Raw genomic sequence first — 22,491 nt, forward strand, 5'->3', positions numbered from 1 at the left:
ACATAATCGGGGGTTACCGACCTTACGTCACTCCGATAGAATTGTAGCTTTTAATTGGACTCCGTGCATGCTTATTTTTATGTATGATTACACCGGGCCCTAGTTCAAGCCGGCCACCACTTCGGTGGGCGGCTTATGGATGATGATAGTTACACCGTGCCTAGTTGGCGGGGCGGTCACTGCAAGTGGGCGGCGAGAGATGATTACCCCGGACGCGGGAGGCCCGGACGCGGGCTAGTGATGATATTATGTTATGTATGTATGAAAAAAATGTTTTCTTAAAAGGCTAAGCATGCATGGTATTAGCCTTAAGGGGCAGTTTGATATACAGGTTATCTCTTTCCCTCCTGTTTCTTTATTGCTTTACTACATTATGGTTCATGCCTTACATACTCAGTACATTGTTCGTACTGATGTCCTTCCTTTTATGGACGCGGCGTTCATGCCCGCAGGTAGACGAGGGAGATGGACCGGATACAGAGCTCATCGCCATCTTATAGGAGCACTCCACTTCTCCGAAGTTGCCACTTGTTGGTATATTTTTTTTGTGTACATATTTGGGGCACGGCGGGGTCCTGTCCCGTCCTTATGACTCTAGTATTCTAGTAGAGGCTCGTAGATACATGTGTGTGGGTAGTAGATGTCTTATGATCTTATTAGTGCATATTCTGTGCATCATTTTGTAGCCTTGTGGGCCTATGTATATATGTATATATATATGTTTGGGGAAGTAAATGAAGGTTGTCTCGTGGTGGTTTTATGATGAGAACGGTGTATGTTCGTTGAATGTGATGACAAGTGAGTTAGGTGGTGCTCGGCGGGGGTAGCTCGGGTACCCGTCATGGCCCTCTAGCGGGTCGTGACAAAAGTGGTATCGAAAGCGTCATTCGTCAGGGGGTGTGTACGAGCCGTGTCGGTAGAGTCTTGTTTATGGGTGTGAAGCGCGCCACACTTATAAGCAGGAGACTGCAGGGCATTTAGAAGCTATTGACCTTCCTTCTCATCTTAGATCGTGCGATAGAGTCAAGCCAAGAATGCAACTATCTAATCTTTTCCTGTCTAATTTCAGCGATGCCTCGAGAAGAAGAAGAAAGTCGGCACAATGCGGGTGCCGGGAGAAGGTCTTGGGCGAGAACCCCCGACTGAGCTAGAACATAGTGAGGCTCAGAGTGTCACTCTCTTACATACTACCTCTACTCCTCCAGTAACAGAAGAGCATGGAAGGGCTCCAGTCCCTTCCCCTATTGCTTCAGATCGGGACTTGCGAGATGCAGTCCAGTTGTTGACTCAGTTAGTAGCCGCCCAGACCCAGCGACAGAGTGCGGGTCCTGGTGACAGAGCGACTAGCGCCAGAGCCCGTGATTTTATGAGTTTGAATCCGCCAGAATTTTTTGGGTCAAAGCCGGATGAGGACCCGCAGGGCTTTATAGATAAGATGTTGAGGACGCTAAGAATAATACACGCTTCTGATACTGAGTCAGTAGAGTTGGCGTCCTATAGGTTGCGGGATGTAGCAGTTCTGTGGTATAACAATTGGATGCTTTCGAGATGGGAAAATGCACCTCTCCCAGTATGGCAAGAGTTAGTAGATGCCTTCGTTCGCCATTATTTGCCACCGGAAGTTCGACGAGGCCCGAGCCGGCGCATTCTTAATCTCGACAAGGAAATACGAGCGCTCGGTATAGCCTTCGGTTCAATTCATTGGCTAGGTATGCTCCGACTATGGTAGCCAAATGTGGGGACCGAGTGCATCGATTTGTGAGTGGCTTGGGGACGCACTTGATTAAAGACGCCGACGGCTTCACTCTCGAAGGATGGACATCTCTCCGCATTCGAGGCCCCGTACCCCGGAATTTAGAGGAACGACGAGCGACCGCCTGGGTGAGTCTTATATTGATAGAGGGCATAGTAAGAGGGCCGCATCCGCCGGTGGTGGTAGTGAGTACGCAGGGGGTCGGAGGCAACAATATTCCGATATTCGAGCCGGTCCGCGCTAGTGCACCTCCTCGATTTGCGGGCAGGAGATTTGACCGCCCAGTTTATTTCAGATCGGGTTAGAGCTCGAGAGCTTCTGGTTCTCAGTTTAGAGGCGATCATAGTCAGAGGAGACCACCAGTACCACAATGCAGCCAGTGCGGTAAATTACATACGGGCCAATGTCGCCGAGGCTCAGATGCTTGTTATGCTTGTGGTCAGACTAGGCATATGATGCGTGATTGTCCATCTTTGGGTGATAGAAGTAGGGTCCAGCCCACAGGATCAGCAGCTGGTTCCTCATCGTCTGTACGCCCTTTAGGGCAAGGCTCACAGGCGCCATCAGGTCGTGGCAGGGGCAGAGGAGGAGCATCCAGTTCAAGTGGCCCTCAGCCCCGTATTTATGCATTGGCCGGGCGACAGGATCTTGAGTCCTCCCATGACGTGGTCACAGGTATATTATCAGTATTCTCTTATAATGTTTATGCATTGATTGATCCGGGTTCTACTTTGTCGTATATTACTCCCATAATGCCGATCGTATTGGGGCGAAACCCGAGCCAATCAAACCTTTTGAAGTGTCTACTCCTGTTGGTGACCCTAAGAATAACTAAACGAGTTTATAGAAACTGTGTGGTTGTGGTTTGTGATCGTCTTACTATAGCTCATTTGATCGAGCTGAAGATGTTAGATTTTGATGTTATTATGGGCATGGATTGGTTGGCCTCTTGTTATGCCAATGTTGACTGTAGAACAAAAATGGTTCGATTCCAATTCCCGGGAGAACCAGTGTTAGAATGAAAAGGTAATACAGCGTCCCCGAGAGGTAGGTTTATTTCCTATCTCAAAGCAAGGAAGATGATTGCTAAGGGCTATATCTATCATTTAGTCCGGGTTCATGACACTGAAGCAAAACCGCCAACTCTTCAATCGGTTCCGGTAGTGAATAAATTTTCGAATGTATTTCCAGATGAGCTTCCAGGTCTTCCACCAGAACGGGAGATCGATTTTACTATCGATGTGCTGCCGGATACCAAGCCCATATTTATTCCTCCTTATAGGATGGCTCCTGCAGAATTGAAAGAGCTAAAGGCACAGCTAAAAGATCTACTTAAAAAAGGCTTTATTAGGCCTAGTTCATCGTCATGGGGAGCACCTGTGTTGTTCGTGAGAAAGAAAGATGGTTCCTTGCGAATGTGCATTGACTATATGCAGTTGAACAAGGTGACAATCAAGAATAGATATCCACTTCCGAGAATCGATGATTTATTTGATTAACTGTAGGGTGCTAAGTGGTTTTCAAAGATTGATTTGAGGTCGGGATATCATCAAGTGAGAGTTAGAGAAAAAGACTTTCCAAAGACGACTTTCAGAACCAGATTTGGTCATTATGAATTTCGAGTTATGTCGTTTGGATTGACTAACGCCCCGGCAGTATTCATGAACTTGATGAATAATGTGTTCAGGCCTTTCCTAGATCTATTTGTAATTGTGTTCATCGATGATATTCTGGTATATTCTCGATCGGAGGCAGAGCATGCAGATCATCTATGTACTGTTCTTGGAATTCTTCGGACTCGGGAATTATACGCCAAGTTTTCAAAATGTGAGTTCTGGTTGAATTCTGTAACTTTTCCGGGGCCATATTATCTCGGCGATGGTATTCGGTAGATACCCGAAAGATTGAGGCGTGAAGACTTGGCCAAGGCTACGACGCCTCTGAGAGGTTTGTAGCTTTCTGGGTTTAGCAGGTTATTACAGAAGATTTGTAGAAGGATTTTATTCTATTTCTGCACCATTGACGAAGCTGACTCAGAAATCGACAAAATTCCAATGGACCGACGCTTGTGAGCTTAGTTTTCAAGAGTTGAAGAATAGATTGATTTCGGCCCCAGTTCTAACACTTCCAGAAGGATTAGAAGGCTATGTTGTCTACTGTGATGCCTCCTGTGTTGGATTAGGTTGTGTGTTGATGTAGCATGGTAAGGTGATTGCTTATGCTTCAAGGCGATTCTTGCGCAAAACATGAGAAAAACTACCCGACTCATGATTTAGAATTACCGTAGTGATCCATGCATTGAAGATGTGGAGGCATTATTTATATGGAGTCCATGTTGATATCTCCGGATATTTCGCTGCAAGAAATTCGAATCGCGGCAAAGGCGATGGTTGGAGCTATTAAAAGTTACGATATTAGCATTTTATATCATCTGGAAAAGCAAATGTGGTGGTCACTCTTAGCCGCAAATCCATGGGTAGTTTATATGATGTTCAACCAGAGAGAAAGGAGTTAGCTCGTGAACTTCAACCATTGTATGTCGTGAGTTCGCTTGATAGATTCGTGCACACAGAGTCACTATTTAAAATCCCACGCTCATCTTTGGTAGTCGAGGTGAAAAAGCGCCAACATGAAGACCCCAAGTTAAGTCATTATAAAATTACAATTCCTCGAAAGAAAATTCGCCGTTCTGAGATTTACTGCGGCGGGGAGTTCTCGTGCATCGGCTAAAAGGCGCGTGTCACACCCCAATTTCCGATAGGTGTGATGGGCACCCGACCCTGTATCTAGGGCCGAGCGAACCCTCTAACTATCATAATACTCGTAATCATAATAGGCCCTTAACCGCATCATAACATCGCATAACGAAATTTTTAAAAGAACAAACATACTTTACATCTTTTTTTCAAATTAGACAAACTTGTAACCGTACAAAAATACTCGTAAATCTACATATAACGATACTACGGCTTATGGAGAGCGTTCACATGACGACACCTTACACACACGACCCCGTCCGCAAAGTCTCTAATATGACTCGGATGTCATAACACACACAGACTTCCTACTCGGCTTCACTCGCGCAAGCGGAGCTCGCCAATCCGCCGGAACATCTTCTCTCGCTAATAGCCGTAGCTCACCCGGTGTGCACAACGCGGCATTTAAATCGACCCCCGAAGAGCGGGGTCGATGCGTGAATATGTCGAGTATGTAAAGCATGAAATGCGGAGAACGAGATCAAAGTGAAGAAAAAGTACAGAAAGTAACCATAATGATCAGGGTATCAAAATGCCTGCGTCTGAAATACAAATCATACATCCATATAGAAAAAGCGTATCATACCATAGCCCTCGACGCAACCGATGTCAGCGATTATAGTCCGGACGTAAAATCACTTATCAAATGCGTACAAAACATGTCCGCCTAGCCCTCTAGTGAGGGACTCGGTAGATAAGATCATCATATGCACGTCAATTATCGGAGAGATCATATGTGAGTTTCGTAAAACATGTGTAATAATCCGAACATCAAAATACTTACTGAGTAAAATGCAAATCATGCATAGGCTCTTAGAACGGTGGTCGCCCGCCCGTCGTTGGCGCCACACCACATCATACTCCGGAAGTTTTCAGATCTCCGTATCCCCGTCACACAAATCATATAACCACGGTACCCGGCCAAAGGGGACTCGGCGTGCCGGACACATCATAACACCATTATCCTCGGTTCCCGCCAAAAGGGGCTCGGCGAACCGGACACATCATACTCCGGAATTATAGCATAATGCGCACGATAACAACCGGCCCGGGACTCGGTGAAGGAAGTGACCATAGTGCACGAGCGAGTCGTGAGAGACCATATGCAATTTTTAAAACACTTTCCAAAAATGTAATGGAAAACCAAACAAATTATCGTTTAAGGGTCAAGACTTAGTCATGTCAAATGTCATTCGGACGACCTTCGGAAACATATCAAATATCTTAAACATATCACGGAATCGTAGGAACCATATGTATAAAATCATATTCATAACTCGTCGAATAAGTAGGAAGTCCATATGCGGAAAACGAAATGAAATAGTACTAAATTTTTCTCAAAATCATTAGGAATAGTACAGAAGAGCCGCGGGCCCCACGGACGGGTGCCGACCCCCATCCGAGCCCGACTACAAGAGGTAGGGGAAAGTTATGCCTTATGAGTTTACCTATTATGTCTTGGGGCGTTCCAAGGTCGTATGCAAAAGTTACGGACATTTGAAGTTTCTAACTCTTTTTTATGAACTTATTCTTCTTAAGGCTTCTAAAATTCAATCATACAGAGACATAGATTCTTAATTTAACCAAATTATGCATACGGATGTCAAGAAATGAATAAGAATATGGTTGCTCGGATCACGGGAATGGAATTGCCTCTCGGGGAACATATCATAGCCTATTCATACTAAGACATGCCAAAGAAAGAAAGGTGAGCTTTACATACCTTGGCCGCCCTTTGCTAATCCACGCTTGCGTCTCGGCTTCTCACGTTCTACAATAATGTCATAAGACATCCAACCTTAGCCATAAGCATTAAGGAACCCAATTCCAAGCCGTCACTTCCTTTGTGAGAATTTCGGCAGCACCTCCCCTATAAATCCATCAACCCCGAGAATTTAACTCGGCCAACATCAACAACAACCAAACCAATAATCGTAGAGACAACATCCACAATCAATTCATAACGCATTCTAAGCAATTCGCACAATATTTCAAAACAATTCCACAATATGCTATGCAACCCGAAATCTTCCAACTTAATGAATACGACAATAATACGTTTCTTTCTTTCCAATTCTCACACTACATCAACAATTCCATACACTACAACATTATTTATATAAATTCAAGAACTATATTAGAATCACATTACATTCTCAAATCAGCCCATACAATTGCAACACCAACATAAGTCATTGAACCTTCATTTTACGCCGTAGAATTCATGTCGACGACAACCAAAATGCAAGATAACATTAATTCATTTAATGCACACAAAGCAGCCCCTACTCGGCCCACTCCACAACATACAACCTTCCATGATTTTCATCCCTTTCCATACACCACAACCACACTCAAACGTGCTAAATAAAATGAATTCATCTCCACTACACAACAACACACATACACGGCCAAGTTCAACTCATGCACGGCTCACCCTCAACACACATATTTTCCATGACTTCCATTCAACTCTACATACTACAACATGTACAAATCTTCCATAAAACATGAGGAATAAAATTGAACCATACCTTTTCCACCTAATGCTCCACACGGCTAGCTTGAAGAAATACGACAACAAATGGTTTTCTTATTCCAACAACCATTCCACGTCGACGAGGGCCTTCCAATGAGTAGAAAGGCTTGAGCAAACAATTTTCCTTGATCAACTTTAGGGGCTGGTTCGGCCAGCCCCTCTTTGGCCGATTCTCCTCCTTCTTTTTTTTTCTTCTTTTCTCTTGAAATTTCTAGACATAAAATGATGAATTGGTCTTCCAATTCATGACTTGGTCATATATATATATGTATAAATGAGTGCACATGACCGGTCATGTGCACTCTCTTTTCTTTTTTTTTTTTTGTTTCCAATTTTCTTCATTTTTCTAGAATTTTCCCTTGGCAATAAAAGATGAATTTTGCCCCTTAGTCATCTTTTTTAATCACATGTATTTGGCATCCATGTGGGCCATAGCCCACACTCCACATGGCTATCTAATTTCATGAATTTTAAGTCTCCAAATCTTCACTTTTGGCCCCATTTTTCATGAAATATTAGTTTCCAAAATTCCGCGTTCATCCCAAATTTCCTTAATATCTCCATCCCATGAAGTCTTGAAGCACCTATGTCTTACAACAGAGTCGGAAAATAACCTCGTCCATAATTCGTCGCTTCCAACTTAAAAATATTCCGACGTGCGAAATGCGAGATATAACAATGTGTTCCGGATGTTACAGGATTACGCCGTCAGATTTTGGAAGAAGCCCACCATTCCCGTTATTCTGTTCATCCAGGAGCGACAAAGATGTACCATGATCTCAAGTCCATATATTGGTGGGACGGATTAAAGAAAGATATAGCAGAGTTTGTAGCTCAGTGTCCTAATTGCCAGCTGGTGAAAATTGAGCATCAAAAGCCCGGAGGATTGTTGCAAGTTATGGAGATTCCAAATTGGAAATGGGAAGTGATTAATATGGATTTTATTGTAGGATTTCCTCGTTCTCGGCGTAAGCATGACTCTATATGGGTAGTTGTTGACAGACTTACAAAGTCAGCTCATTTTCTACCAGTCAGGACTACGTACTCAGCAGAAGATTATGCAAAGCTGTATCTCAAAGAGATAGTACGACTTCATGGTGTCCCAATATCCATCATCCTTGAGCAGGGGAGCACAATTCTGCCTAATTTCTGGAAGTCCTTCCAAGAAGGTTTGGGAACTCAGGTGAGACTTAGCATAGCATTTCATCCACAGACTGATGGGCAAGCTGAGCGCACCATTCAAACCCTCGAAGATATGTTGCGAGCATATGTGTTAGACTTCGGAGGTAATTGGGATGATCATTTTCCACTCATTGAATTCGTATATAACAATAGTTATCACTCTGGCATTCAAATGGCTCCATATGAGGCTTTATATGGGAGGAAGTGTAGATCGCCAATTGGCTGGTTCGAGGTAGGGGAGACAAAGTTAATAGGCCCAGAATTGATCCAGCAAGCGGTAGAAAAGATCAAGCTTATTCGAGACCGGTTGTTGACAGCCCAGAGTCGTCAGAAATCTAATGCGGACAATCGTCGACGAGACTTGGAATTCCAAGTTAACGATTGGGTATTCTTGAAAGTGTCGCCGATGAAGGTTGTGCGCAAGGTGGGCCAAGTGGCTTATGAGTTAGATCTGCCTTCAGACCTGGAGTCAGTCCATCAGTTTTTCATGTGTCAATGCTTCGCAAATGCATTGGAGATCCCTTCAAGTGAGTTAGGTGGTGCTCGGTAGAGTAGCTCCGGGTACCCGTCATGGCCCTCTAGCCGGGTCGGGACAGTGCCCTCCTTACCCGTGGCTCACCGGTGGGTTCCAACTCGAAAAAAGTGCCTTGCCAAGGGGTGATTCCTCGTTACGCGAGGGATGAGTCAGAAATGAAATGGTTCGAAGTGCCAGGGTTTAATATGATACATGCAATCAAATATCCAATCCATGACGTTCTCAAAAACAAAAGTCTTCTTTTAAGTTTTATAATGAATTAAAATTAAATATTATTAATTTGAAAACTATATATCAATAATTTTTTACAATATTAGTTACAAATATATGATTATTAATTAATATATTTTCAAGAAACAATGTGTTATTAAATAACTAATTTAATATCATTTATAAAGGGAAATATTTTTTAATTAAATTTTATTTTTAAATTAAACTAACTGTGTAATTACACTTGTGCAACAAGCATGAAGACGCTTGTAGTTACAACGTAATTACGTTATGACAAACAAACAGGTCGTTGTAATTACACTACTGTGTAATTATTAGGCTGTGTAATTACTACCCTAGTAATTACACCATTTCCAATTACCAGGTGGCTTTCCAAACTGGCCCTTAATGTTTACATTATCTAGCATTCATCCGGTAATTTGTAAAGTTTACCACCGTAGGAGTTGAAGAGCCCTTTAGGATGACAGAAGGTATGCTGCGGACAGTTCGATCCATGCAATGGTATAGGCCGTGCTAACACTAGCTTGGCTCTATTTGGAGGCAATGTATTTGCTCTTTATGAAGCTGATCTTCCTTATGCTATAAAATTAGCCCCAGATGGTGATATCATAACTATTGGTCGTCATGATTTTGATGGAAATCTTTCTGTAAATATGACAGCACATCCCAAAATTGATCTAAACACTAATGAGGCTTTTGCTCTTCGTTACGGTCCAATACCTCCATTTTTAACTTTTTTTAGAATTGACCCTAACGGGACCAAAAGTCGTGGCGTACCAATTTTCTCCATGACACGTCCCTCTTTTGTTCATGACTTTGCCATTACAGAAAATTATGCCATATTTCCCGACATATAAATAGAAGTGCACCCTTTTGGGCTCCTCACCGGTGGCTCACCGATAGGTTCTGACTCGAGAAAAGTGTCTCGCCTCGGGGTGATTCCTCGTTACACAACGGATGAGTCAGAAATGAAGTGGTTTGAAGTACCAGGGTTTAATATGGTACACGCAATTAATGCATGGGAAGAAGATGACGGTGATACGATAGTAGTGATTGGTACAAATATAATATTAGTAAAGCACTTCTTGGAAAGATGGGATTTGATCCATGCATCGATTGAAAAAGTAAACATAGACTTGAAGACGGGGACGGTAAGCAGAAATCCAGTGTCGACGAGGAATCTTGAATTGCCAGTAATCAACCCGGCTTATATTGGGAAGAAGAACAAGCACGTATGGATAATAATTTAATGATTTATGTTTTATCGTGACCTATGTCTTTTATTTTCTGTCTTTTTTTAAAATATTTGGTAGCTCTTTTATTCTAACATTCTACATGGCTTGTTTACATTACACACATTTTAATTTAAGATCACAAGATTTAAAATTCTTCCTTATTTTCTTAAATTCGTGTCTAATCTAACTAAAATATTTAAAATAAAACGGAGTGAATACTAATTTTTTAATCATATTTATACATTGTCACCGCACAAAAGTTAACCTCCCTCTAAGTTAAGGGTCTTTCTCTTTATAAGGAGTGATCACAACCCCTTAAACTTGTCTACAAATTTCGACTCTCGAACTATGGTATATTTCAATTGAGCATCTGAACATATGATAAAAGTGCTCATTTTAGACACTTTCGGCTCAAAATTTAGAAAAGCTCTGCATGCGCCCATCAAGTAGCTAGATAAGTTGACCAAATAAGATATGTCACACAACTTTAATTATACACACCAGCCTGAACAGAAAAAGGCATGAGGTTTTACGGCTTATTGAGGCTAATGTGTATAATTAAAAGAGATAAAACATTTTAAGAGGTTAACTTATCTATGTATGGGAGCTTGAGAACACGTGCATAAGCTTTTCAAAAATTTGAGCCCCTAATAGGAACAACTTTATCATCTGTTAAGGTGTTCAATCGACATAAGCCATAGTTCTATTATCTAGATAAAGTTTACTAATAAATTTAAGAGATTGTAGATGTATTCCGTTATTAAAGTTATATGCCACTATTCCAACCTTGTTTTTTGGATGATATATATAACATCTGTAATTTTTTCCTTATTAAGGTACATATATGCAGCTATTGGAAACCGTTGGCCAAAGGCAAAAGGTGTGGTAAAATTGGACCTATCCATATCAGAGATTGATCATCGTGATTGTGTAGTGGCCACCAGAATTTTTGGACCAACTGTTTCTGTTGTGAGCCCTTCTCTGTGGCAAAGGACCCCAACAATGTATTTGCGGGTAAAATTTATTATACAATCGATCATTATAATTTATTTATTCTACTCGGGTTAATGTCTCGTAAGGTCACTAATATTTTTAGTCAGTATAATAACAAAGTTATTACAATATTATTTTCCGCGCACTAAAGTTAAGTACCTTAATTTTATCTGATACAATAATAATGTCACAATTATATTTGTTACGTTAAAATGCGAGGCAGTGGCAGAGCTACAATTGTCCAAATGGGGTCAATTGGCACTTCTGCGTCAGAAAATTTACGCTTCATATATATTTAATCTTCTTGGCATTTTATGTATTTATTTCTACCTTTATATTTTGAATCAGCGGATGAAGATGATGGTTATGTGGTGTGTTATATTCACAATGAGAATACAAGAGAATCAAGCCTCTTGGTGATGGATGCAAAGTCTCATGATCTTGAAACTGTGGCGGTTGTGAAATTGCCTCGTCATGTGTCTTATGGTTTTCATGGGATATTCGTAAAGGAAAGTGATATGAACATGCTATCGAAAAGTGCCCGGTGAATTTGAATACTTGAGATTCGAAGGGCTCGGGTTTATTTCGAATATATTTGAGCTTTAGAAATTGAAGTTCAAACGTTTATGCCTATAGCTCGACTGTTGGGAAACGTTGGTACTTGAAACTAAGTTATATAGTTTGTATACATGTATCTAAATATCAACTATGCTTCATTCTCAAGTAATTAAGGAATCAACTATATGAACTATTCATGTCATTCCATTTAATGTCGTCTTAATTAGTCTTGCACACATGTATCTAGTAGGCAAAAATAACGATAATGAAGTCTGATTTATAGCAATGCCATTCTCTTCTTTTCTAAAATTAACTTAATGTTGTGTGATAGACTAGAATTTACCTTAGCTTTGAAGAGGAAACAAACAGATTATATATAGATATATATGTATATATATATGTCTTGCTATATATATATATATATATATATATATATGTCTTGCTAACCTACTATATTAAGGCAATAGGTAAGCAATGTACCCACTTTTTAATGTTCTTAAATGTCATTATTTCTTGTCAGCACGTTAAAACTTTGGACCTTTTTGACATTTCATTATCAAGAAAACCCCAATTCATTTCCCTCTCCTCTGCATCCTTCCTTCTCTTTGTTTATCCTTCCTTCTCTTTGTTTACATTTCTCTTTCCCTTCATAATTCCTCCTTGCAACTGTAATGAAGTTCATCCATGGCCTTTTTTCACTTTTCATATCTGAGCTAATAAAAAATACAAATGCAAAGGGCAATTACTGCTTTGATGATTTTTGCATTTCAAGGGTCATGGGCCTGTGAAGGAGAATAGGGGAGGGGACAGATGAAGAGGGAAGAAATGTTGGATTTATTTCATGAGATGGAAAGACAAAAGTACCTTTTTTCCTAATGTGTTGGCCAAAGACTATTGAGGGCATTTAAGGAAATTAAAAAATAGATACATTGCTAACCTACCACAGCAATAAATAAATGTATGACAAGAATCGTTGAAGTGTTTTGGGGGCTTTTTGATTGATGCTAAGCTAATCGTTGTGCAAAGCCGAATCTCCTGTGAAAATGACAAAAAAGAATCATTATATTTTGGGGTAGATTTAAAATGGTCCCTTAAATATATTAATGCTGAGCAGTTTTGGCCATTTTACTTTATCAAAAGTAAGCATTTTTTTTTTTATCTTTTTCAAATATTTAACAACAAACTCTGGCTGCTAAATTTTATGAAAACTGGAAAAAAAAAATAGCTTAACCAGAAACACCAAGAAAGTCTTATAAAATTTTAGAAATCGCAATACGAAAAACTGCACAAAACACCAAAACTAGCAGAAAAGGCACCTCAAAAAACTGCATCAGACTGCAAAAATAGGTAAAGAATAATAAAAGCTGCAAAAACTTAGCATGTCTGGCAAGATTGGATAACACATAAGATTTACATATCCGGCAAAATTTGTGAACAATTTAACAAGATAGGCGGAATGAAGATTGTACCAAGTTTAGCGCAAAACTTGTGAATATATTTTTTTTAAAAAAAAACTTGTGAATAATTGAATCACACAGGCAAGATGACATATTTGGTGAAATTTGTGAACGATTTAACATGATAGGTACAATGAAGACTATCAAGTTTAGCTCGTCCAGCAAACCTTTAGAACGATTGAACAAACACATGCAAGTTACACATCCAACAAAAGTTGTTAACAATTGAACAATATAAGTTGATTTAAGATAGTATCCAGCTGTGGCCGCCCAATAGAATTTGTGAACACTTAAATAATACGGGAATTTTTTTAAACAAAACTTGTGAACACTTTAATAAGATATGTAAAATATCACCAAGTTGTGACAATACAGCAAAATTTGAGTGCCTATCCACCATGGTTGGGCTAATTTAAAAAAAAGAAAAAATACAGCAAAATTTGTGAACAATTGACATGCATAATTTTTCATTTTTTCAATTGTATAGCACCAAGATTACTTTTGCAAAAGTTATTTAAACAGGGACAAATTATAAATAGTGGCCTCAAATTGTCCTATTTGTTCATATCTCCCATGATTGTTGGACTCTTCATTTGCACAGTATGATATTTCTTAAGCAACTCTATATTATATCCAGCTAGTTCAATGGACTAGATTTCATAGTTAAAAGTAATTGGATGAGTTTTCTTTCGCAGATAAATTTAGCTCACGGTACTATTGAGGACATAATTTAAATAGTGACTACTAAAGAGGCCATTTTGGCAAATTCTCTGAATGGGAAAGTTACACATTTAGCCGGTTGGTAAAAAGTAGTACTAATTACATTCGTTAGTTAAATATATAAAAAAAATACACATAATTATATATAATTTTTTTATGTATATTATATATTAATATACATAAAATATATAATTATTAGCTACCATTTTGGTGAGCGCTTATTTATGTCCATTTTTTTTGTGTGGTCTATGAGGGGAGAAGGCCCAACAGAAACTGGTCCATTTCACTCCAGTTCAATTGGTTGTCAGAAAATTTCACTGGATGCTCCTATATGAGTTGCTCTTTAAATTTTATTCCCATTTTTTGAAGTTTGGCAAACACAAAATTCTTTTTCCATCCAATTACTAGCAAAATAGTGGATGACAATAATGCATATCACAAAATTATCTGCTCTAGCAATCCTATATGGAAGCATATTAGAATGTGAGAATATAAAACTGAAGCAAATCAAGGCGTAGCCAGTAATATGAATGATTTAAGGTTGTATCTTACATGGCAAATTTTACCGATTCGGTAAATTTGTGAACAATTAAAAAGATATATAGAACGAAGATAGTATCAAATTATACCTTGTCAACTTTAAACAATTAAACGAATGCAATTTTTCTCATTCTTCCAAGTATATAACACGACGACTATTTTTGCAAAACTTTCTTAGACAAGAATAAAATATAAACAATAGCCTCAAATCATCTTATTCGTGCAAATCTCGCATTGGTTGTGAAGAAATTGCAGGGTTTTCCCTTCAAATGTGCTGGTCTTTAAATTTTGTCCTTCAAAATCAAACTTATGCGGTTATGCCTAGCGGAACATAAGTTCTTTAAAGGATCGAGCATAGCTTTTGAGACATTATGATGCGAAAATATAAATTTATGTCTCGCAAAAAAAGTTGTTTGTTTTGAGGGATAAAAATTAAAGACCATCACAAAATAGGAAAAAACTGCAAATGACCCATTGGTTGTGCGTCTCAAGTTTAAGCAATATAGCCCAAAATAATAGGGGAAAGATCACGGATGCCACCTCAAATAAAAAAACTACCCGTCCGTACCCTCATTATTTTCATGCCCCAAGAAAAAATTAAAAATATTTACTTGAAATGCCCCTCAGTTATGATACCAACATGATATAAAAATATACTGAGATGGTATCATGGAAAATGCTTCAGTCCTTCTCTTAGTCCTCCATGATACCATCATGGTATGTAAATATACTGAGATGGTATCATGGAAGATGCTTCAGTCCCTCTCTTAGTCCTCCATGATGCCATCATGGTATATAAATATACCGAGACGGTATTATGAATGATCATGTTCATTTATTTAAAAAGACACACTTTTTTCGGGAAAAAACCTGTATGATACTATCGCCTTATATACATATATTGTGATGGTATTATGAATTCATTCCTTCAATGAGACACTTCTCAGGACCATGGTACCATCATGATATATAAATATACTGAGATGGTATCATGGAGGACTGTTTCAGTCCTTCTCTTAGTCCTCCATGATACCATCGTGATATATAAATATATTGCGATGGTATCACGGAGAGAAAGGGATTTGGCCGAGGGATATGCCTGGTAAATATTTTCAACCGGTGGGGGTAGAAGTGAAAATAGTTTGGGAGAGGCTATGAGTGGGTAAATATTTTGTATATTGAGGGCAATTAAAAAATAATACGGCAGACGGGCTGAGAGAAACTTATGGAGCAAATCTCCCATTGGTTGTGTATAACTTCATGTCTCCATTTCACTTATGGTACTATGAGACAATGTTAACCTAAAAATTTATATGTACCTCTATCTCAATTTATGTGACATTCTTTTTTTTTTTTAAGTCTATCCTAAAAAGAATGTCATATTTTTATAATTAGATACAATTTAATTTTAAAATTCCCCTTAATGAAATGATTTACAATCAGATAAATGTCTAAGACCATAAATTTCAAAAAAAAAAAAATTATTTCTTTTTTAAACTTTGTGTCAAATCAAACGGTGCCACATAAACTGGGACGGAAGGAATATTACTTTACCATGATTATGTCATGAACCAAGTTTAGAATGATTAAAGTAATATAATTGGTGTAAACACCGAGTGCGGATAAATTTTTACCCTTCCTCCATTATAATTTATACGACATTATACATTTAAAAATTTTAAGAAAATTTATAACATTTTATTATGCAGAACAATAACAACTTTCAAGAGTTCAAATTTATTAGGCTATATTTATATTATTCCTAAATTTCGTGTTTGGTCAAACGATGGGATATAAAATAGCATTCAGAGAAGGGAAGATGTAATTTAATGGTAAGAAGGGAAGATGTAAGAGGAAAGTAATGGCGAATGGCTATTGAAATTCGAATTTGGAACATTTTAGTTTAACTGTGAGTTCTTACCACAGGACTGTCCCATTATGAGCTTATTATAAAATAAAATTACGAAGCGTCTCGAATTCAGAATCTCTGCTTGTTTTTTGACTTGTATTTATTTAATTATATCTTCAATACTATTAGATGTAAGTCAATTTAAGTGTGTGTGTGAGAGGGGAAAAAACAGAAAATCTAGGGGAAATAATTGGAGGTAGCATGATAAGATGGGAAGAGGATCTCCCCTTCTCAGTATGGATCCATCACTTAAATTTTGGGTGGTGGGATCTTATCATAAGTCGGATTTAAGATTTAAAGTCTATACATGATTTTTACAGTAATCTAAAATTAATATACAATAATAATTATATATATATATATATATATATATATATATATATAGACACACACTCAATTTTCATGAAGCCATAAATTTCTTCTGCATCCGCTGCCCTCATGCTTACATAAGAATAAAAATTTTGTAGACGTGATTCGCAGCATATTAAAACTGAGCACATGTAGATTTCGTAAGCCACCGTAATGATATATACCAAAGTATCATATTTTCTTCCACTTGCAACAACACTACTTAGCTGGAATTCCTCCCCCCCCCCCCCCCCCCCCCCTCCCCCTTTTTTTCTATGATTTGCTCTCGCTTATCATCTTCTTATTAATTATTGCAAATAACCAAATACCTTCGTTCTTTTTTACTTGTTTAATTTGTAAATTCGACATGAATATTATTATCAACCGATAGATATCTGTTTTAGGGCCCATTTGGATATAATATTTTTTTCAAAACCTATTTGATTATACATAATGTCAATATTTCACTTTGAAAAACTATAGTATTGACCAATTTTTCAAGTAAAAAGAAATTTCCTGAAATATATATTAGAAATAATAATTCAAAATTGGTTAGGATTTAATATTTTAATTCATGTCTAGTTAGAATTTATAGTCAAATTAATATATGAATAGTTTTTCCCATTTTGAGTTAAAGTAAGTTTCATACTATTATAAATAGTGGTGCTACTAGTTATTTTCAGAACAAACAAGAGAAAACAAGAGAGAATAAGAGATATTATAAGCTCATCCTTCAAATTGGTATCAGAGTTTCGACGATCCTGGTAGAAAATCAAAGAGCTTCCGCTGCCGGTGGGCGGCTATAATCCATATGTGCCGCTCGTCTGGCCAAAAATTATGTAGGCAAACATCGGGCCAATAATAGAAGCATGAAAACTAATCATGCTATGAATGATTGAGAAAAATATATAATCATGCTATATATATATATATATATATATATATATATATAAAACAAGAGGAAGAAACGATCTTCTCTAAAAATTGGAGAAGTGATCAGTTAAAAAACAAAATTGAGTGTTGGTGACAAAGCGCATCAACGGGGTTGGAGACAAGTGCTTCAACAAAATTGAGTGTTGGTGACAAAGCGCATCAACAAGGTTGGAGACAAGTGCTTCAACAAAAATTGAAGGTTGGTGACAAGTGCATCAACGGGGTTGGAGACAAGTGCTTCAACAAAATTTGGTGTTGGTGACAAGTACATCAACGGGGTTGAAGACAAGTACTGCTTCAACAAAATTTGGTGTTGGTGACAAGTGCATCAACGGGGACGGTTGAAGAGAAAGTGCTTCAACAATTAACGGGTTGGAAACAAGTGCCTCAGCAATTTGAAGATGGTGACAAGTGGATCAAGAATTAGATATACAATTTTGAATTACGGGAGAATGTTGGAAATAATAATTCAAAATTTTAGGAAACCAAAATTGTTTAGGATTTGATATTTTAATTCATGTCTTTTTAGGATTATAGTCAAATTAATATAGGAATAGGTTTTCCTGTTTTGAGTTAAAGTAGGTTTTATACTATTATAAATAGGGATGTTGCTAGCTATTTTTTTTTTTTTAGGTAATTAACTTTTATTTTTATTTTTATTAATCACCTGAATATGAACTACAAAACAGCCAACAACCTCTGTCAGCTTAGTCTTAACAAACACCACCTTCCTCCTATATCTACTCTACCATCCGCTACTAGCTACTACTCCCTAGTTACAATATAAAGTACTTAAATCATCCATGATTGAACTAGATATTTGGATCCAGCAGGAGCTCTAATATTACACACGTAGGCCACATTTCTTGCAAGACCATCAGCTTCCTTTGCCTTCTGCTCAAATATCCTCTGGTTCCTTCATGCCATATAGCATAGACTGTTTCTGCATAAACCATTTTGAAAATTTGGGCCCTTTGAGTCTTCCCTTTTGCCCTTTGAATCATCCACAGGATATGATCTTCCCAATTATTCTTTGTTGAAACTATGCCTCTGCATCTAGTTTAAAATTTTAGTCCATACATGTTGCGTGAACTCACAATGCACAAACAAATGGTCCCTGGATTCTAGTGCATTTTGACACATGACACACCATGTTCTCGCATTCATATCGATTCCCCAGTTCAACAGCCTGTCTTTAGTGAGGAGTCTCTCTTGTAGTTGCACCACATTATGAATATAGCTTTATTTCGTGCAGCATTTCCAAACATCATACATTTCCATGGCACCCTATCCCCATCACCAAGCATCTTCAAATAAATTTGTCTGATGAGTCCTGCATTATTGGTAGTCGTATATTGCGACTGCATCCAGAACTACCTAGTTTCTAGAATCTTCCTCGTTATCCAACTTGCCTGTTTTGGAACAACCATTGTAAGAGGGTCCAAATCTTTGATATAAAATGCATGAATCCACCTGATCCACAGCCTGTCCTGTTTATGAGTGAGGTCCCAATACATCTTTGAGATAGCTGCTCTGTTCCATATTTGTAAGTTGATAATATTGAGCCCCCCAACAGACTTTGGTGTGCACATTTTTTTCCCAAGCCACTAATGCCCTCTTAGTAATTGTGTTAGTTCCTGACCATACATAACTTCTACAATATGCTTCTATGGTCTTCACTACCTTGCTAGGAAGTAGAAACATTTGTGCCCGGTAAGATTGGACACCAAACAGGATAGTTTGCACCAATTGAATCCTCCCTGCATATGAAAGTTTTTTTGCAGTCCATGAAGAAATTCTTTTGACTATCTTATCAATAAGAGGCTGCCACTGGAGAAGCGTTAATTTCTTAGTTGATAATGGGATCCCTAAATACTTGAAAGGCTTTCCGTTACAAACCCAAGTCGTCGTAATATGCTCTTTTACCGCCTCCTTCACACCCCCAAAATAGGCACAGCTTTTGTCTAGATTTGCTTTCAACCCTGAAGCTTGCGAAAACTGAGTAAAGCAACTATTTAGAGCAATGAGGGAATTCAAGTCACCTCTTGCGAACATTAGGCATCATCGGCAAAACTCAGATGAGTTATTCCTAGTTTAGCACACTTAGGATGAAATTTATATTGCTTGTCATGTTTCAGCCCACTTAAACACCTACTTAGGTACTCCATAGCTATTGCAAAAAGGTAGGGAGACATAGGATCTCCCTGCCTTAAACCTCTGGCTGCATCAAACGGATCTGTGTATTCACCATTTATACCAATTGAGTAGCTAACTGTCTGCACATATTCCATTACCCGCATTGGTAAATTTATCAGGGAACCCCGGGTACTCCATGACTTGTCTCAAGTAAATCCATTCCACACTATCATAGGCCTTTTGAAGATCAATTTTTAGCATGCACCTGGGAGACAATTGTTTCCTGCTATAAGCTTGCACTAATTCATGAGCAAGAATTATATTATCAGAGATTCTTCTCCCTGGGATAAATCCAGACTGAGCTTTACTTATGACACAAGAAATGACCTTCTGAATTCTTGCAGCTAACACCTTAGAGATTAGTTTGTAAAGCACTGTGCAACAGGAAATTGGCCTATATTCTTTCACATTTTTAGGGCAAGCAGTTTTAGGTAGTAAGGTGACTGCAGTACCGTTAATTGGTCTATACATTTTACTTGTGTAGAAGAATTCTTTCACAGCAGCAACCAAGTCACTTTTGATCACTGGAATGGCAGTTTTGAAGAAGGTGGAATTGTATCCATCTATTCCTGGGGCCTTGTCTGAGCCTATAGAATCGAGTCCCTCTATGATTTCTAATTCAGATATTTCTGCACAAAGAGCCAACTGTTGATCATGAGTCAAGACTGGTCCTTGCTTCATGATATTTCTATTCGCTGCAGGTAATGTAGTTGCAGCTGTGCCCAGCAATCCTTTATAAAACTGGATAATTTCATTCTTTATAGCATCAGGTTCAGTCAGACCCTGTCCAATGAAGTGAGTGTCAAAATTTGTTTTCTTTGCTGTTTTTCTTTCATGACTGCAGAGAAGTACTTTGTGTTAGCATCTCCTAATTTTATCCAATTCACCCTTGATTTCTGCCTCATTACACTCTCTTCTATGAGTGACCATTTTTCAAGCTTAATCAGTATCTCCTTCTCCTTTTGAATTAACCTATCTGTAGTTTTTGTTTTCATTGCATTCTGGACAGCTTGTAATTCTTCTCTATGAATAGCTACTTTCTGAGTGATGCATTTGAATTCTTCATTATTCAGTTTCCTGAAATCAGCCTTTAGAAGTTTCAAAGTATGCCAAACATGCTTCATTCTACCACCTTGAGTCCACTCTGTCCAGCCCCTATTCACATAGAGCCACATAATTAGCATGTTCTGTCCAGATATTGAAGAATTTGAATGGTAGTTTAGGTGACCAGGTCATTTGAGATATATGGAGCAACATTGGTGAATGATCCGATATATTAGGTAAATCATATTCAGTAGTGATATGCCCCCATTTCCACATCCATTCGTCATTGCCAAAAAATCTATCTATTCTGCTATATATTCTGTCACTAGCAGCTTGTTTATTAGTCCAAGTATAAAAATCACCTCTCCATGGTAACTCCGTGAGGATTGCATCAGTAACACATTCAGCAAAGTCTTTAATCTCGTTAGCAGTTACCGGATGACCATATAGCCTATCTTGAACAGTAAGGACGGCATTGAAGTCACCACCAATTATCCAGGGCATAGATGTACCCTGAGCAATTGTTTGGATATCAGCCCATAAACTTCTTCTCTGTTCAATTGTATTGAACCCATACACCACTGTTAGAGCACACTCCATCCCATCTGTTTTACTTTTGATATGGCAGTGAATATACTGGGCAGCAGCTTTAATAAAACTCACCTCTAGATTCTTCTCATCCCACAAAACCCATACTCTTCCATTCTCTGCAAATAGATAATTATTATAGCTTTTCCAGCCAGGTGCAATATGCTGCATAATCTTCTCTGCTTTAGGTTCCTTCTCTCTGGTCTCAACAAACCCTGCTAACTGTATGTGCTTAGATTTCAAATAATTTTTCAACTCTTTTTGCTTGTACCACTTATTGGTTCCCCTCACATTCCATACGACCCAATTCATTGAGGAGTTATTGTCCCACCTTTGTCTGTGGGAATAGGTTTGTCCACCACAGATTCACCTATTTTTAGAGCCCCATAGCTATTACTAGTTGGTGTAGGAGTCAATACTGGAAAATCTTGCAAAATCATGACTCCATCCGGCTCTTTTGCTTTCCCCTTATCATTTGCCCCTTTATCCTTCACTATCACAATCTCTCCTACCTCAGAGGTCTGTGTAGTGTCCCTTGTGCTTCTTGTTATTCCAGCATCTACCATTTTATCACTATCCCCTACTGGTCCCTTAGATATCCATTGTTGAACTGGTTTACGTGGTCTTCTCCTTCTTCGCGGTTGAACATAAGCCTGTTCAGGTTGGGCAGCAGGGTTAGGTTGCTCATTGGGAGGCGGAGGTGCACAAGGTGGAGGGCATTCATGTCCTATTTTTAAACATTGCCTACAATACTCAGGCTTCCAATCAAATACCACATCTTGTTGGAATTTTATACCATTAGGGTCCATTACATTTACCATGTCCGGCAATGGTTTAGTAACATTCACTTCTATCAGCATACGTGCAAACGAGATTCTGGTCTGTTTTGTTGTACATTCATCTGCAAAAATTGGGTGACCTACTGCACTTGCAACCCTGCTAAGTGAATCACTACCCCAACAACTCATTGGTAG

At 38.5% G+C, this 22,491-nt stretch overlaps 2 pseudogenes; both read left to right on the plus strand.

Moving 5' to 3' along the window:
• The first annotated feature begins 1,102 nt into the window (after positions 1-1,102).
• Positions 1,103-10,289, plus strand: LOC132066766 (probable carotenoid cleavage dioxygenase 4, chloroplastic; annotated as a pseudogene).
• Positions 10,290-10,752: 463 nt separating this feature from the next.
• On the plus strand, positions 10,753-11,874 carry LOC132066777 (probable carotenoid cleavage dioxygenase 4, chloroplastic; annotated as a pseudogene).
• The last annotated feature ends 10,617 nt before the right edge of the window (positions 11,875-22,491 follow it).

Source organism: Lycium ferocissimum, chromosome 1, assembly GCF_029784015.1.
Source record: "Lycium ferocissimum isolate CSIRO_LF1 chromosome 1, AGI_CSIRO_Lferr_CH_V1, whole genome shotgun sequence".
NCBI lineage: Eukaryota > Viridiplantae > Streptophyta > Magnoliopsida > Solanales > Solanaceae > Lycium > Lycium ferocissimum.